The sequence below is a fragment of the Portunus trituberculatus genome, chromosome 12 (assembly GCF_017591435.1).
Source record: "Portunus trituberculatus isolate SZX2019 chromosome 12, ASM1759143v1, whole genome shotgun sequence".
Lineage (NCBI taxonomy): Eukaryota > Metazoa > Arthropoda > Malacostraca > Decapoda > Portunidae > Portunus > Portunus trituberculatus.
In genome coordinates this window covers 1,720,539-1,738,038 of record NC_059266.1, presented here as the reverse complement: position 1 = coordinate 1,738,038, position 17,500 = coordinate 1,720,539, and the positions used below count along the sequence as shown (strand labels likewise).

The following is a 17,500-nucleotide window of genomic DNA, read 5'->3' as shown; positions in this document are numbered from 1 at the left end:
CCTCCTCCTCCTCCTCCTCCTCCTCCTCCTCTTCTTCTTGATCACTTCACCATTTCTCCGTCTACGTCATTATCTTCTTCGTCTCCCTTCTAATTATATCATTTTCGTCATTAGCATTGAGATCAGCTTTTCGTTACCATCTATTGCTATAATTGTTACTAATAGCATTAATAGCTGCGTGTGTTGATAATTCAAGTTGGTTGTGGTGGTGGTGGTGTTGCTGGAGAACGTGCTGGTGGTGCTGGTAGTAGTAGTAGTAGTAGTAGTAGTAGTAGTAGTAGTAGTAGTAGTAGTAGTAGTAGTAGTAGTAGTAGTAGTAGTAGTAGTAGTAGTAGTAGAGTAGTAGTGAGCAGTAGTGGTGAGTGAAGATGAGAAGAAGAAGAAGAAGAGAGAGAGAGAGAGAGAGAGAGAGAGAGAGAGAGAGAGAGAGAGAGAGAGAGAGAGAGAGAGAGAGAGAGAGAGAGAGAGAGAGAGAGAGAGGTACACTAACAAAGCGAAAGCCACCAAGCGAACCTAAACACACAAAGTGCACACAATTACCCAAAGATAAACAAAACCATAACAGGAATTTCACGGGCATTTAGCGAAAGGGAAAAAAAGGAAGGCAAAAAAAAAAAAAAAAAAAAGAGAGCTGAACCTAAACACAAATTGGATGCAAAAGATTTCCCGCGAGGCCCAATGCACCCGTGAAATGTTTCCTGGTTTCACAGCGCCGAGCCAAGCGTACAAAAGACACCACGACGCTAATTAGATAACGATAACAGATATGCGTTACATTCCGGGACTCGATGTTAACGCTGGCCCGGCTGGTGGACTGGCTTGTATTCTTGTCCTAGTGATACGTGTGGCTAGGTTCGAATCACTCGTTTAGAGATGTGATGCTGTGCCACTTCTTAGGTTGTGTGTTCGAGAATTGCAGCGTTTTATCTGTACTAGTTCTTTTCTTTTCTCATAGGTTCTAGTAGAAACACACACACACACACACACACACACACACACACACACACACACACACACACACACACACACACACACCAGAACCTTCTCCCTGGTGATCTATAACAAAACAGTTGATTTTTTTTTTAAACTGATCTAGTCAACCACTGTGTTTGTTGATTATTTGTGTACTTACTATTCTTTCTCCTCTTCTTCCTCCTACCCTTCCTCCTAGCAATGCTTCACCTTATCCTCCTACTCTTCCTCGTTTTGTTAATTCTCTTCCTCCACTTCCTCCTTTTCCTCCTCCTCCTCCTACCACAATTTATCTTCTTCCTCACCTATTATACTCCTCCTCCTCCACCTTAAACTTCTCCTTTTCCCTCTACCCATCCTTCACCTCCTCCTTCACCTTCTTCACCTACACCTATCCTTCCTCCTCCTCCTCCATCTCCACCTTTTCCTTTTCCAATTCCATCTACTCCCTCTACCCATCCTCCACCTCTTCCTTCACCTTCTCCACCTGCATCTATCCTCCTCTTCCTCCTCCATATTACCTTTCATTACATTCAGTCTTTCTTCTTCAGTATCATCTCCTCTGATCTACTGAAATTCTCGGAAAACCTGACACCTGACTGCTTCTAAAGAGATCTGGGAATTCGTGGCTGTGGGAAAACGCAAATCAGTGGAACCAATGTAAGATTTAACCAATATTTTCACTTTCATGTTTTTTTTTTCTTTTTCCACTGATAAACTCTAGTCTCGTCTTGTTTTTTTTTTTTTTTTTTCTTCTTAAATCTTGTGTTGTTACGAAAATAGTGTGCGGAGATATCACTGAGCCTAACCTTTTCAATACTGGGACACTTTCTTACCTTGAGATTTGTGTACGATTAGACAATTTCATTTTCATTAGGAAGGCTCTATGGAGGGCAGAAGATTAATCGCCAGAGTCTTCGCTATTTTAATTCCCTCACATATGTTTCTGTATAAAATCAGCAAATAGTAACCAGAATGAATATGAAAACGTGTCATGGTACTGAAGGGGTTAGATGGTTAATTATTTTTGCTTTTTTTTTTTATCTTATATTTTATTGTTATTATTGTTATTCTATCTTTATTTTGTATTTACTTTTCGCTTTTTTTTCAACATTTTTAGGGAATAGAGTTTCTTTTCATCTTTTTCTTCGTTTTGTTTATTTTTTCGTTTTTTTTTTTCTTATTGTTGTTGTTATTGTTTAAGTTTTTTTTCTTCTTCATCTTTTTCTTTCTCTTCTTTATTTATTTTTTCTCTCCTTTTTATTCCTTTTCTTTCTCTTCCTCTTTTTCTTTCTCTCTTTCTTTTCTTCCTATTTTTCTTTCTCTTTTTCTTTCTCGTTTTCTCCTCCTCCTCCTCCTCCTCCTCCTCCTCCTCCTCCTCCTCCTCCTCCTCCTCCTCCTCCTTCATTTTCTTTTTCTTCCTCTTTTTATCATCCTCACTTATTATTATTCCTCCTCCTTTTCATTTTGCTCCTCTTCTACCTCCTCCTCTTCTTCCTCCATCATCTCCTCCCGGAAACTCTTATTCATTTAACTACCACTTCATCTCTTCGTTACCACCATATAGTTGTCCTTGAAATGTCCTCCTCCTCCTCCTCCTCCTCCACCTCCTCCTCCTCCTCCTCCTCCTCCTTGTCCTCTTTAACCTCATCCAGGATCTCAATTTCGTCCTCCTCAGCCTCCTCCAGTTTCCTCCTCCTCCTCCTCCTCTTCCTCCTCTTCCTCCTCCTCCTCTATCATGTTCCACTGTGTGTACTATAAGAGGCATTTTTTAGTGTTTATTTATTTTTTTTTTTGTATACTTGGTGCTCTCTCTCTCTCTCTCTCTCTCTCTCTCTCTCTCTCTCTCTCTCTCTCTCTCTCTCTCTCATTAATATATACGTAATTCTGCCTCTTCTCATATAATGTGCTTTTTTAATTATTCCCACTCCTCCTCCAACACCACCACCACCTCCACCACCACCACCACCACCACCACCACCACCACCACCACCACCACCACCACCTCATTCACTAATCCAGTTCTAAAGATGAAAGAACAACAAGGAGCCGCTTGTGTGTACCTGTTTACCTCATCACCACACTGCAACACTACTCCATGCCGCCCTCCCCCCCTTCTCCTCGGCCTGTTCCTCCTTCTCCTCCTCCTCCTCCTCCTTCTCTTCCTCCTCCTCCTCCTCCTCCTCCTCTTCTTGCCTTGCCTCCAAAGTTTCTACAACATATCTGCTTCATGTTACCTTCCATTATCATCATCCTGCTGACAATCCTCTCCTTCCTTCTCTTCTCTCTTTCTCTTTTTCTCATTCTTCTCTCTTTATTCTCTTCCTTCTCTCCTTCCTTCTCACCCTTCTCTCTTTCCCTCCCTCCTTCTCTCCTTCCTTTCTCCTTTACTTCGTTTCCCCTGTTTTCTCATCATTTTTTTGCCTTTTCTCTTTCTTCATTTTTCCTTCCTTCCCTCTATTCTTCTCTCTTCCTTCCTTCCCTCTTTTCTCTTTCCATCCCTCTTTATCTCTCATTCCTTAGCTCCCTCCTTCTTTCCTTGATTCCTTCTTTTTCTTCCTTCCTTACTTTCTATTTCCTCCTTCCTTCCTCTTTCCCTCCTTCATGTTTTCCCTTAATTACACGCAGCCTATTTCATTTCCCTCTCACTCTCTCTAGTTCATCAATCTCTCATTTTCTCTCGCAACCTTCTAACTAACTCACATCTGGCGACTCTTCCCGTAACTCTCAACACTAACACATTCGTACCTTAAGGCATGACTCCCTCCCGCTGGTGGTCACATTCATTGTACCAACGAACACAGAACACACAGGAGAGAAAAGAGAACACGAAAAGACTTGCTTGCCCAAAATTCTGAACACATTCTTACTCCTTTCGCTGGAATACGAAATCATCAACAGTACTAAAAGCATTGCATGGAAAATTTACAGGCATTTACATGAAAGTTGAGGATGAAACTAATTTATTTATTTATTTATTTATTTATTTATTTATTTATTTATTCTTTTTTTTTTTTTTTTTTTGCAATATCTATTCTGTATAGGAAGTAATGTCTCAGTATTCAGTGCCATTCTTTCTCACCTTATCGTTCCCCATATAAGCTCTCTTGCTCTCTCTCTCTCTCCCTTACTTCTCCCTCCTACGATGCATAATACCCTGCAGACTCATCCCCATGACCTCGTTTGTATGTGCAAACCCCCAACTTTTTTTTTCCTTCTCTGCTTAATGATCGTTTAGTACACACCCGACGCCTACATAAGCTCTGGTCGGCCGTGTTATAATCATGGCGAGGTCGGACAAGAGAGCGGTGGTGGCAAGAAAAAAATAATCATATGGTTATCTAAATTTTTAAAGCTCAGTTTTCCTACATAACTTACACACTAAGTTACGTTATCAGACATAGACGATAATAAAAATACTCTATGAGTCATTATCTTCCCTCCACTATAAGACAGATAAGAGAAAGCTACTCAATAGCAACAATATTTCATTATAAACCTTACATACCCTCGACATCTAAACATGTTTTTCCTTCTCATCTTCTACCGCACTCTCAATGATGGCCTTCTCCAGGTAGAAAAAATAATGAAACTGTCACAACACTCCTTGAAAAAGTGCTGTGTTTCTATGACAGACCAGCACAAGGTAATCAAGCAAGCGTGGCACACCTCTTCAGTGGCTTGGGAGTTATCATAAGGAGCATCGTCAACACAGACATAATTATCAATGCATTTTTAAGTTTTACCTCTCATCCGTTCCTATGCGGTGTGTCCTTGGTCTGTTGCTCTTTTGTCTACCTGTCAAACACACACACACACACACACACACACACACACACCTGCCACACCTCCTACCTCCCTGTCTGTTTCCCTGCCGATTTGCTCTCACCTCTCAGACCATCAATAAAAAATATCCAATAGAAAATGATCAAGTTATATTTTCTTCCTTCTTGGAGTATTGCTTTCCTCATAACAGCAAATGCCACCTAGCTTGAGGAACTCTCTCTCTCTCTCTCTCTCTCTCTCTCTCTCTCTCTCTCTCTCTCTCTCTCTCTCTCTCTTTCATGCAGAATGTTACAATGGGAGGAAAAACAGAAAAGAAGCAAGAGTAGGAGAAGAAGAAGAAGAGGAGGAGGAGGAGGAGGAGGAGGAGGAGGAGGAGGAGGAGGAGGAGGAGGAGGAGGAGGAGGAGGAGGAGGAGGAGGAGGAGACAAGAAAAAAATATATAAAAAAGAAAGGAAAAGGAAGGAAAATATAAGAAGAATGAAGAACGAAAATAAACAACAACAACAACAACAACAACACACACACACACACACACACACACACACACACACACACACACACACACACACACACACCCAAGAACATCATACATACATACATACATACATACATACATATACATACTTCCATGCCACGTCATCTTCGTTATTACTTAATGCATGTATACGAAATAATGGCCCGAGGTAATGGTACAATGAATGGCGCTTTGAGAGAGAGAGAGAGAGAGAGAGAGAGAGAGAGAGAGAGAGAGAGAGAGAGAGAGAGAGAGAGAGAGAGAGAGAGAGAGAGAGAGAGAGAGAGAGAGGCTGCCCCCGAGGCCTCTCCCTTGCTTCTACGTGGTTGGTACACCTTACCTCACCGTGACACGAGTAATTAAACGGCAGCAACCCAGCCAGACCCAACCCAACACCGCACTCAGCAATGTACCTCTCCCTCTCTCCCTCCCTCTTCCTCTCTCTCTCTCTCTCTCTCTCTCTCTCTCTCTCGTGTCCCAGGGGAAATTTAAAGCCACTTAGCATAGAACAACAAGCCAAACTCGCGTCTTTTCGCCATAAATCTTAGGTGGGACCCACGGTAGCCTTTGGAAAGCTGTCGGCGCCGCGGTGAGCCCAAATGGAAAACTTCAATATATGCACAAGTCTTTTACGATTGAGGAGAAAAGTACTGAAGTGATTTCCCGCTGTATTCCTTTATTCCTATTTATCGTTTGCAAGGGAATAGATAGCAGTTAATGTCCTGTATTTTGTATTCTCCCATCCCCCAACCTCCCATACGCATCTGTCTTCTTGAATTATGAGTGAAGTTTCAGGCGAAGTCATAAGATTAGAAACTTTAGAGTACCACAATAGGTTCCCTTCAGAAATCCTTGTGTGGCTGTTCTGACGCAGCACCTCAAGGGGTTTCAGCTCAACTAGGCCTGACTCTCCTTAATTTTCGTGGTTTGGAATTTAGGACACCCCTCAGGTCTTTCATACAGGTCTCTATGCTTGCCTGTTTGCTTGCTTGCTTGCTTGTTTGCTCTCTCTCTCTCTCTCTCTCTCTCTCTCTCTCTCTCTCTCTCTCTCTCTCTCTCTCTCTCTCTCTCTACAACATGAATACCTATCTTTCTACCTAACGTACCCCTTTCGTTATTCACCTTTCTCCTCCCCTTCCCCCTCCTCCTCCTTCTCCTCCTCCTCTCTTCTCCTCCTCCTCTTCCTCCTCCTCCTCCTCCTCCTCCTCCTCCTCCTCCTCCTCCTCCTCCTCCTCCTCCTCTTCCTCCTCGTCTAAGTACCTCTACTCTTTATCTCTTCCTGCTGCTGTTACACCATTATTCTCTCTCTCTCTCTCTCTCTCTCTCTCTCTCTCTCTCTCTCTCTCTCTCTCTCTCTCTCTCTCTCTCAAAAAAATCCAAACTCACTCTCATTTCATCCCATAGCCAGAGAGAGAGAGAGAGAGAGAGAGAGAGAGAGAGAGAGAGAGAGAGAGAGAGAGAGAGAGAGAGAGAGAGAGAGAGAGAGAGAGAGAGAGAGAGAGAGAGAGAGAGAGAGAGAGAGAGAGAGAGAGAGAGACCACTAGTAGTCTGCCACAAGACTCAGGTGCAGAGAGCCTCCCACCTCAACCCTCTGAGGCTACAGCCACACACAGCACAGAGGTGCACCAGAGATGCGGCACGCAGTGACGAGTTAGTGCAGGTGCCCCGATCTCGCTCAAGCCAACACCAGCGCACCTACACAGCCAGGACTTCAAGGCTGTGAAACATTTTCGTGGCAGCCACTCCCCAAATGAGGAGCATGACTACTCAGCAAGTGAAAGTGGCAGCCCACAAGTGGCGAGGCAGGCACCCGTCGCGGCTGGTGTTGCAGTAGTATTTATTGTAAAGAAATTATTTTGTATTGGAGTGTATTTTATTTATCTATTTATTTTTCATGTATAACGTATTAATGTACAGTATACTAATGTGTTATTCTCAAAAATACTACTAATATAGGCTTTTGGAATAACCCCATACTCAACGCGGGGATTTAAGCCTCGTTCTTTGTATACGCATTTGTTTAAATAAAAAAAAAAGAGAGAGAGAGAGAGAGAGAGAGAGAGAGAGAGAGAGAGAGAGAGAGAGAGAGAGAGAGAGAGAGAGAGAGAGAGAGAGAGAGAGAGAGAGAGAGAGAGAGAGAGAGAGAGAGAGAGAGAAACAAAAAATCGGAAGAAATTGGGACATGAGATAAGGAAGAAAAACAGATGGATGAAAACGAGAAAAAATATTGAGATAGACAGAGAGAAAACGAGGAGAGGGGAAAGAGAGACGTGGCGATAGGAGAGAAGGGGAGTGAAGAGGAGGAAAGAGGGGAGGGGAGAGAAAGGGAGAGGAAATATAATCGAATAAAAAAGGGGAAAAAGAGATGAAGAGAAGGGGGAGGAAGGATGTAGAGAGAAAGAATATGGGAGGCTTGAAGGGAAGGGAAGGGAAGGGAAGGGAAGGGAAGGGAAGGAGACTAGAGAACGAGAGAGCAATTATTTTAATGATGGCAAAAAAAAAGTATATTTGTACTTTTCACGGACAATTAAGCTGTTTCTATCTGTCCAAGCTGATCACAATACTCACTAATGGCATTGATGGTCAAGACTGGTGATCGTGCGCACTCAAACACGCACGCACTCACCCACCCACCCACTCACACACACACACACACACACACACACACACACACACACACACGAGGTACAAAATACTGAATAACCTACGATCTCTCTCTCTCTCTCTCTCTCTCTCTCTCTCTCTCTCTCTCTCTCTCTCAAAGGTCTCTGGGACGCGGTATTTCGTCGCGTCAGAGAAGAATGTAACCTTGACAACCCCCATCATCTTCCCCCTTCCCTCCCCACCCTTCCCTTCCCTTCCCCTTCCCTTCCCTCCCTTCTGTCCCTTCGCCTGCTAGTAGTTCTCTCCCTTTCTACCTGTTTCTGTGGACCTGGCTCGTCCCTCCTCCCCCATCATTCCCTTCCCCTTGTTCATTCTCCTGCCTCTCTCCCTCTTTTCATTCTCCCCTCCTTCTCTTCCCCTTCCATTCCCCCTGTTCTCTGTTCTTGACTCTCACAACCCTCTCCTCATCTCCCTCTCCTCCCTCTCCCTCTCCGCTCTCTCTCGCTCCTATTCCATTATTCTCCCTCACTGTTTTATTCCACAAAAATATTAAAAAAAATATCCTAGCTTGCTTTCCATTGTCATTCACATCTCACAAAGGATATGGAGGTTTGAAATACGGTGTGTGTGTGTGTGTGTGTGTGTGTGTGTGTGTGTGTGTGTGTGTGTGTGTGTGTGTGTGTGTGTGTGTGTGTGTGTGTGTGTGTGAATAGAATAGAATAGAATAGAATATATTTATTTGCTCAGACTTTATACAAGTGTGTGTGTGTGTGTGTGTGTGTGTGTGTGTGTCCAGGAAAATAGTAGTAGAAGGCTTAGAATATTGACAGATAGACCTAATGATCATTTTCTAGTCGTAAACAACTGTGACGATGATGATGATGATGATGATGATGATGATGATGATGATGATGATGATGATGATGATGATAATAATAATAATAATAATAATAATAATAATAATAATAATAATAATAATAATAATAATAATAATAATAATAATAATAATAATAATAATAATAATAATAATAATAATAATAATAACTTGACATATCATCTTGACCAAACCAAGCAAGCTTTTTTTTTCTTTTCTTTTCTTTTCTTTTCTTTTCTTTTCTTTCTTCTCTTAGAAATCTTCCAACTTCTACGCTTCGGGGAGTGACATTCAGCGTGCTCTCTACCCCTCTCCCTCTCCTCTCTCTCTCTCTCTCTCTCTCTAGGCCTGGCCCCATAATGTCCACTAAATCACCCAACACGCTACTCCGCTAGACTTCTTAATACGCTGGTTAAGACCCCCACACGCTGCCCCAAGGAGGAGGAGGAGGAGGAGGAGGAGGAATGAAAGAAGAAAGATTAAAAAAAGAAGGAATGAAAGAAGGAGGAGGAGGAATGAAAAGAAGAGATTAAAAAGGAGGAGAAGGAATGAAAGAAGGAAGATGAGAAAGAAGTAAGGAGAAGGAGGAATGGACGAAGAAAGATGAGAAAAAAGTAAGGAGGAGGAGGAATGGAAGAACAAAGGTGTGGAGGAGGAGGAGGAGGAGGAGGAGGAGGAGGAGGAGGAGGAGGAGGAATGAAAGAAAAAGATGAAAAGAAGAAAAGCGAAGGAATGAAGAAGTATGAAAGAAGAAAAAGGAAAAAGAAAAAGGAAAAGACAGAGAACAAAAGAAAAAAAGAAAGAAGAGAGGAAAGAAAAAGAAAAAGAGGAAAAGTAAAGAGCAAGAAAAGCAGAGAAAGAAAAAAAAAAAAAAGAAAAGAGGAAGAGGAGGAGGAGGAGGAGGAGGAGGAGGAGGAGGAGGAGGAGGAGGAAGAAAGGGGAGATAAAGAAGACAATAAAACGATGACAACGACGAAGACAAGTACCACCACCATCACCACCATAACCACCACCACCACCACCACTAACAACAACAACAACAACAACCCCCATAACTTCCACCACTAACAGAATCAAAACACACAAAAATATAATGGCTATTTGGACCACTGTGATCAAGGAGGTGGTTTGAATAATCCCTAAACGACCCTCCGGAAGTTGTTGTAAGCGGCACGGTTGGTTGGTTGGCTGGCCTCTCGACTGTCCGTCTTCAGCGTTCGAGTCTCCGCCAGCAAAGGGAAGCTGACACATCGCCAACTCTAGAACCCATAGATCTTGCCACGTGTCCTTTTTAGTCCTTTTTAGTCCCTTTTTTCTGTGGGATCAAAATGGACGTAAGCCAACGGGGACGCTCGGAAGATTGAAAAGAAAGGGGAATGTTAAAGCCAGGAAAAAAATAAAATAAAGATTGAAACATTAGAAAACCATTACGACTGGATATTCTAATGGAAAAAAATGCATTGATTGAAAGTTCTAATGGAAATATACATTAACGTTGAATGTTATACTAAAATAACATTGAGATTAAAACTTCTAGTAAAAAGACAGATTGAATGTTTGAGTGAAAATATACGATAAAATTGAGACCTAAAAAATATATCAATATTGAAAGTTCTATTGAAAATGGAAAATGAGAAAAGTTTCAATTTTTTTTAAGGAGAGATGGAATCAATGAAGGAAGTAAAATAAAAAATGAATAGCCATGAAATGTAAAAGAAGAAGTATCAAAACTAAAAAAATTTGCATCAGAAACAGAAACAAAACAAATTTCAAAAAACCTCAACAAAAACTGAGACTAGAAAATATGAAGATGAAATTCAAAGTAAATAAATAAATAAAAAAAGGCAGAAAAACAAGAAAGTATCCCAAACACAAGACTGGCATTACCTGGTGACTTTAAGACCTGGAGCCACTTGTACCCCTAGTAATAAAATACTTGGTGACCTTACGACCTGCAGAACACAGCCACTTGTACCTGGTGATATTATTAACTGAATACCTGGTGACATTAAGACTTGAATACCTGATGACCTTATGACCTTAAAAAAAACAGCCACTTACAACCTGGTGACCTGATGACCTGGATCGCCTCCTCTTGTACCACATATAGTAGTGAGTGGAGGTGGAAAGGTCAAGGCAGTGGAGATGAGCACCGAGGCATGGCGCCACCTGGATCCCCTCCCATGCTTGCCTCCTTGACTATTTCATCACCACCTTCCCTCGCGCCCTCACCTGTACAATTAACTATTCAACCACCGAACCACCTGACAGATTATCCACTTCTACACTACCTTCTCCTCCTCCTCCTCCTCCTCCTCCTCCTCCTCCTCCTCCTCCTCCTCCTCCTCCTCACCACCTGGCCAGTCATCCTACTTTTGCCCATTCATTGGATCCAAACACATAGACTCTTTTGTTCTATTCATATTGAAACCAAGATCTAAATCACATCCACACATGTCCACCTGTTCTGTTACTTCATATATTTTGTTATCAAGATGCAAAGTAATACCACATATCCATCTGGTTTGTTTTTCTTCATCCTCATTGGTGTTCACACTGACATTTGGATTTATTTTTTCTTTTCATTTGTACCCTACACAAGCTTCTGTCGCTGCATCCACAACCCCATCCACACCCATACACATATGCCCAAATTCACATGTCTTCCTGTGAGGAATTATCAGTCCCCTCCCCACACACACACACACATATCTACTACGCAATTCATCCATCATACCAACCAACAGTGTCCGACCACTCCACAGGCCACACATCCACCAGACTACGCCACAACTCTCCCATATAATGTAGAGGTCACATTTCACCTCCCATTCACCGAAGAGCTCCCACTTCACCTCCCATGTAAGTAGAAAGTCGGTTTAAGGTGAATCGAGTAATTTCAAACAGCACCTTCATTTTTTTTTTTTTTTTTTTACTAAGAAATCGATTTAAAATGAGTAATTCTTATTCTAAGTTAATTCAAATTGGCGCGCATTGTTTTTCCTACAAAAAAATCTTCCCGTTAAAGCAATATTTCGATTTACTGCAAAATCGATTAAAGCCGAACTCTCGTGCACCCTGACCAGCGTTTAATCGACATGCTGCTCTACCGCTGAAGTTCACTTACCCGACCTAACCTATATAATTTAATCAAACCAAACCAAACCTAAGCAAACCTAAGCATATCAAACATAACATAACCCAACTAAACTTAACCAAACCAAATTTAACCTTGTCACCTAACCTCACCTAACCATACCCCAGCAACCTAACCTAACCAAACCAAACCAACCCTTACCAAACCGAATCTAACCTACCTTGACCTAACCTCACCTAAGTATACCTCTACAACCTAACCTAACCTCACTAACAAAACCAAATTTATCCTAACTTAACCGAACCAAACCAAACCAACCCAACTCTACATCAAACCAAATTAAACCAAACCCACGTCACCCTCACCCCACCGAATCTCACCCCTGCAAGTCAAGGTCAGCCCATTCCATACATCTATACGTTCCAGCGGCAAATTTCAAGGAGCGCCGCGTCTTCGTGTCTTCAGAGGAACTGAAGACCAAGACCAACCCAGCGCAAGAGATCGACCGGTGATATTTCTGGCCGTGACATTTCATCACTGCCACGTCTGAAATCCACTCCCTCTCCCCCAACATTCCCCCCCATACCACAACCGATCCCCACCCTCCCACATCCCCATTCCTTCCTCCATCTCCCCTCCTGGTGTCCGTTTGGGTTCCGCTCTCACTACTTCACCGTCATTCGTTCCACCATGTTACTCTCCTTCTCCTTCTTCTCCTCCTCTTCTTCTTCTTCCTCCTCCTCCTCTTCTTCCTCCTCCTCCTCTTCTTCTTCTTCCTCCTCCTCCTCCTCCTCCTTCTCTCTTCCTATTCTTCTTCTCCTCCCTCTTTATTCTTCCACATGTTCAGCTCTGTACTCCCTCCAGCTTATTCATCTTTCTTTTGGCCTGACCTCAGTATCGTTCTCTTCTTCTTCTTCTTCTCCTCCTCCTCCTCCTCCTCCTCCTCCTCCTCCTCCTCCTCCTCCTCCTCCTCCTCCTCTTCTTCTTCTTCTTCTTCTTCTTCTTCTTTCTTCTTCTTCTTCTTCTTCTTCTCCTCTCCTCTTCTCCTCCTCCTCCTCCTCCTCCTTCTCCTTCTCCTCCTCCTCCTCCTCCTCCTCCTCCTCTCCTCCTCCTCCTCCTCCTCCTCCTCCTCCTCCTCCTCCTCCTCCTCCTCCTTCTTCTTCTTCTCCTCCTCCTGTTCCCCCTCCTCTTCCTCCTTCTCCGTTTACTTTCTTTCTCTCTCTTCTTACTTTCTCTCTCTCTCTCTCTCTCTCTCTCTCTCTCTCTCTCTCTCTCTCTCTCTCTCTCTCTCTCTCTCTCTCTCTCTCCCGTCATGTAACCAAACCCTAACCCACATTTCGTTACTAATCTTATACCACACCACCACCACCACCACCACCACCACCACCACCTGCGTCTATTCTCATTGTCATCGAGGTGGAAAGTTTAGTCAGAAAATGTCCTCTTTTGTCCCCAGGCCCCGTCAGAGAGTATGCTGAATGCTCAACTCCGCACCAAGTTGCCTAAAAAATCCTATCAGGTTTCATCTAAAGTTCTAATGACCACTTCGTGTTTTACTTAACGTTCAGTTCTTCGCGGCCTGCACACCTTAATTAGCTTCTTATGAAAAGAAAAATAGGAAGTTTATACAAAGACTTTTTTTGTGTGTGTTATTTGTTTTATCTAAAGTTCAAATGACATTTTGCTTCATGCTTTACTTCTCGCGACTTCCTGACGTTGATTAGTTTATCTTATAAAATAATAAAGCATTTTTTCTCTTGTTTCCTTCATCCAAGCTTCCAGTGACTCCATCGTGTTCTAGAAAACTTCAAATGCCTCGGTGCTCAAACGCGGCCATTAGTTTTCTAAATAATCAAAAAGAAAATGTGAAATTATGGTACGGTTTTTTCATATCTCTTTTTGCCTGAAGTTCCTGTGACTAAAACATGTTCTTACCTAAAGTTTAATTCCATTCGGATTCCATAAGTCATTTAGTGTCATATAGTTACCCATAAAAACGGCATAATGCTCCTTTTTATTGTATTATTCTTTAGATGGATAGAAGAAGCTTACGTACTTCAACTACCAAAGATGAATATTTCAATCTACTGAATAAATTTGAGGTTCGTTTGCACGTGAGTTTCAAAGGCTTCCAGTCAAAGACCACAGTGAATAATAAAAGGCAAAGTTTGGTGTGTGAGATCAGTTGTCCGCGAAGCAGATATGCATTCAGTTTCAGCAAGAGTAAAGTTCGGCTATTGATTGACCTATGTGCATCAATTCAGCCGCCTCTTCAAACTATGTCAAAACATCTACGCACACACCTTTACCATGTTTGAGTCTTCAGTGAGCTCACGAGACTGAAACGTTAGGCGCGTTATTCTGAACAGAACTTCAGATTAAATTCCACAAAACGTTGCACTCAGCAGTCTCCAATAGTACATTCCAGAGCTTGTATTATCAAACACCCCTTTCCCTGCGAGCTGCACCATGAAGAAAACCTTTGCTTTAACTCGCGAGGATGACTCATTTTTATAGACTCTCACTGGAAGGAAGGGTTTAAATAATTATCTGACCTCCAATTCTCAGGTAATTAAGCGCAAGAAATTCGAGAATTCAAGGTTCAAAATTCAAAACTGAAGTAACCTATAGATAGTTTAACGAAAATACAACTAAACGTTTGCTTACTCTTCGAGGTTAACTTTTTGACAAGAGAAAATATTGCTTCGTCAAATCTACGGTTCACTCTTAATCTCATTTCCCGTTCAGGGAACTCAGACGTTCCTTCAGAGGTGGTCAAATTTCTATGTAAACTTCCATCAGTATTCAATTAAGCCTTGCCTTTGAGGACCTAACAACATATTCAGCTCAGTGAAACCAACAGCCCATTGTAAGACCTTAATCAAGTTCAAAAGCCTCAAGCTTAAAGGAAACGAAATTCACAGGTGCACATTCAAGACCCTCACAACTACCTTAGTATTCACTCTGGAAACGCCTGCATCCAACTCAGTGAAATCCACAGTAGTGTACAAGTTCCCAGTCAAACTTTCATATACGAGCATATCTAAATTTACCACATCTAATTTGAATTTGACATTAGCTTTGGCAATACGCCCAAACATGAATAGTGTATGTTCTCAGTCAATATCAAGGGATTCAAGCGCAATCCATCTATCGCGAAATTCCAATACGTGCACAACTTCTCCTTTGACTCAACTTTGTGAAATATGACCAACCTGGTGAAATCCTAAGCACATTGTGCGTTTACAGTCACCTCAAAGGACTCGAGCTCAACTGTAGCCAAAAAAGCAGGATAAACCTTCGAGCCACGCACAACTACTCTGCTTTGACATTTTGAGAATCGCGCCAAGTAAAATCAATAGTACATTGTAAGTTATTGGTGAAGTGCAAGGAAGTCAAGTATCCAGACCTAGTACTGGTAAGCTTCAACAAACGCCCAAGAGAGCCTTTGTTTCGATCCTGACATTACCTTTGAAGACACAGGTAAAAAATCAAATGCAATCTGAAAATTATATCAAACGGAGGAGAATGAAACTCAACTGTCGCCGCTTAAAGCAAAAAGCAACAAAAAAAATACTTGTAAATTTCCTACTCACGCACGGCAACGCCCCTGTTTGGACTCTTACATCACCTTTACAACTACAGAGCGTTCCCTTCAACTTATGCCCACAATACATTCTTGGATCCTCTGTTCATTAAGCTGCCAGAAGCTAGGCATTATTCAACCAGAGGGACCTAAATCCGCAGGTAAGCTTCAACAAACGTACAATAACGGCTCAGGTTGTCTGGTGGTCAGGTGAGTTAGGCTTGTGGGACCTGCCGTCACTCCCCTGACCCCTGCGGTGTGTGTGTGTGTGTGTGTGTGTGTGTGTGTGTGTGTGTGTGTGTGTGTGTGTGTGTGTGTGTGTGTGTGTGTGTGTGTGTGTGTGTGTGTGTGTGTGTGTGTGAAGTGCGATACTCTGCCACCTCACGCACCTCACATTAATTGATGAGCAGTGTAAATGTCAAATTCACGAAACAAACCAACTCTCCTACGTAGCAAGCTGTCTCCTGCCTCCTTCCCTTCCTTCGCCCACACTTCATGCTTCTCCTCCTTCGCCCACATTTCCTCCTTCTTCTCCTTCACCTCCTCCTCCTCCTTCTCCTCCTCTTTGCCTATATTGCATGCTTCTCCTCCTCCTTCGCCCACATTTCCTCCTCCTCCTCCTCCTCCTCCTCTTTGCCTATATTCCATGTTTCTCCTCCTTCGCCCAGATTTCCTCCTCCTTCTCCTTCACCTCCTCCTCCTCTTTATCTTCGCTCACACTTCACCTTGCTTCTCATCCTCATCCTTATCCTCATTCTCCTCTTCTCCCACACTCCATGCTGCTTCTCCTCCTCCTCCTCCTCCTCCTCGTTCCCCAATATTTCATCCTCCTCCTCCTTCCTTCACACGTCATGTTCCTCCCTTCTCCTCCCATCCTCCTCCTCCTACTTCACTCCTCATTTCTCTTCCCTCATCTTCACTTCTAGCCCGTCCTCCTACATCTTTTCATTCTCATCTTCCTCTTCCTCGTCCACGTCACTTCTTCCTCAAGCTCCAGTTCGTTCCCCTATTGCTTCTCCTTCTTTTCCTTCTCCTTCTCTTAGTGTACCTCCATTTCCTTCTCGCCCTCGTCTTCCTCTGCCTGCCTCTCTTCCTCTACCTCCAGGTCATCCTCCTCCTTCTTGTCTCATTCCTTCCTCTCCTTCATAATTTCCATGAATCCTCCTCCTCCTCCTCCTCCTCCTCCTCCTCCTCCTCCTGTAGGGACTTCTCAGTTAACACTCTTGGGCTTCTGTGTCCTTTGCAGTTTCTTCCCGACAGGAGACCTCATGTGTATATTGCAATGAGAATTACCCCAGGCAAGGGAAAGGAGGGATAAAGGAAGGAGAGGGAAGAAAGAGGAGGGAGGGAAGGGAGGGAGAGAACGAAGTTGAGAATATTAGAAATGAAAAAGAATATGAGTTTTTTTTTCTTTTTCCTCGTTGTTGTGTTATCGTATATATATTTTTTGTCCTATTACTTTCATTATTCTCTCCCTGCCTCTCTCTCTTTTTTTTTTTTTCTCTCTCTCTCTCTTTCTTCCCCTTCTGGCTCCATTCTTCATCCCTCCCACGCTGCCTCAGTCTTTCCAAATCACTGCTACAATTCCAAGTTTGATAATTATGTCCTTAATCACGGGATGCAGAAGGTTAACACTGCCAGACTCTCCCCCGCCTGTCTTGCGAGGCTGGCGGGCGACGTGGCTGCTAAAGTGAGAGAACGAGAAGAGACATGAGAAGCAAGGCGAAGAGGCGAGGTTTAAGCCAAGAAGTTAGGTAAAGATAGAAACAAAGACGAGGAGGAGGAGGAGGAGGAGGAGGAGGAGGAGGAGGAGGAGGAGGAATAAGAGAAGAAAGGAAAAGGAAAAAAAATTAAAAAGCGGTAGTAAAGAAGAAAAAAAGGAAAAGGGAGAAGGAAGGAAGCAGAAAGAGATGAAGGAAAAGAAGATAAGAGAATGAAAAGAAAAAAAAGAACAACAATAACAATAACAATAATAACAGAAAGGGAAAAAAAAGGGAAAAAGAAAAAAAAGCAAATAATGAAGGAAAAACTAAAGAAAAAAAAAAAAGAAGAATGACAATGACAACG

General features: G+C 42.7%; 1 protein-coding gene across 3 annotated transcripts in view; it reads right to left on the bottom strand.

The window, feature by feature from the left end:
* Window positions 1-17,500, bottom strand: part of LOC123502681 (glycine receptor subunit alpha-4-like) — a 174,742-nt gene that overhangs the window by 153,572 nt on the left and 3,670 nt on the right. The window lies entirely within an intron of this gene.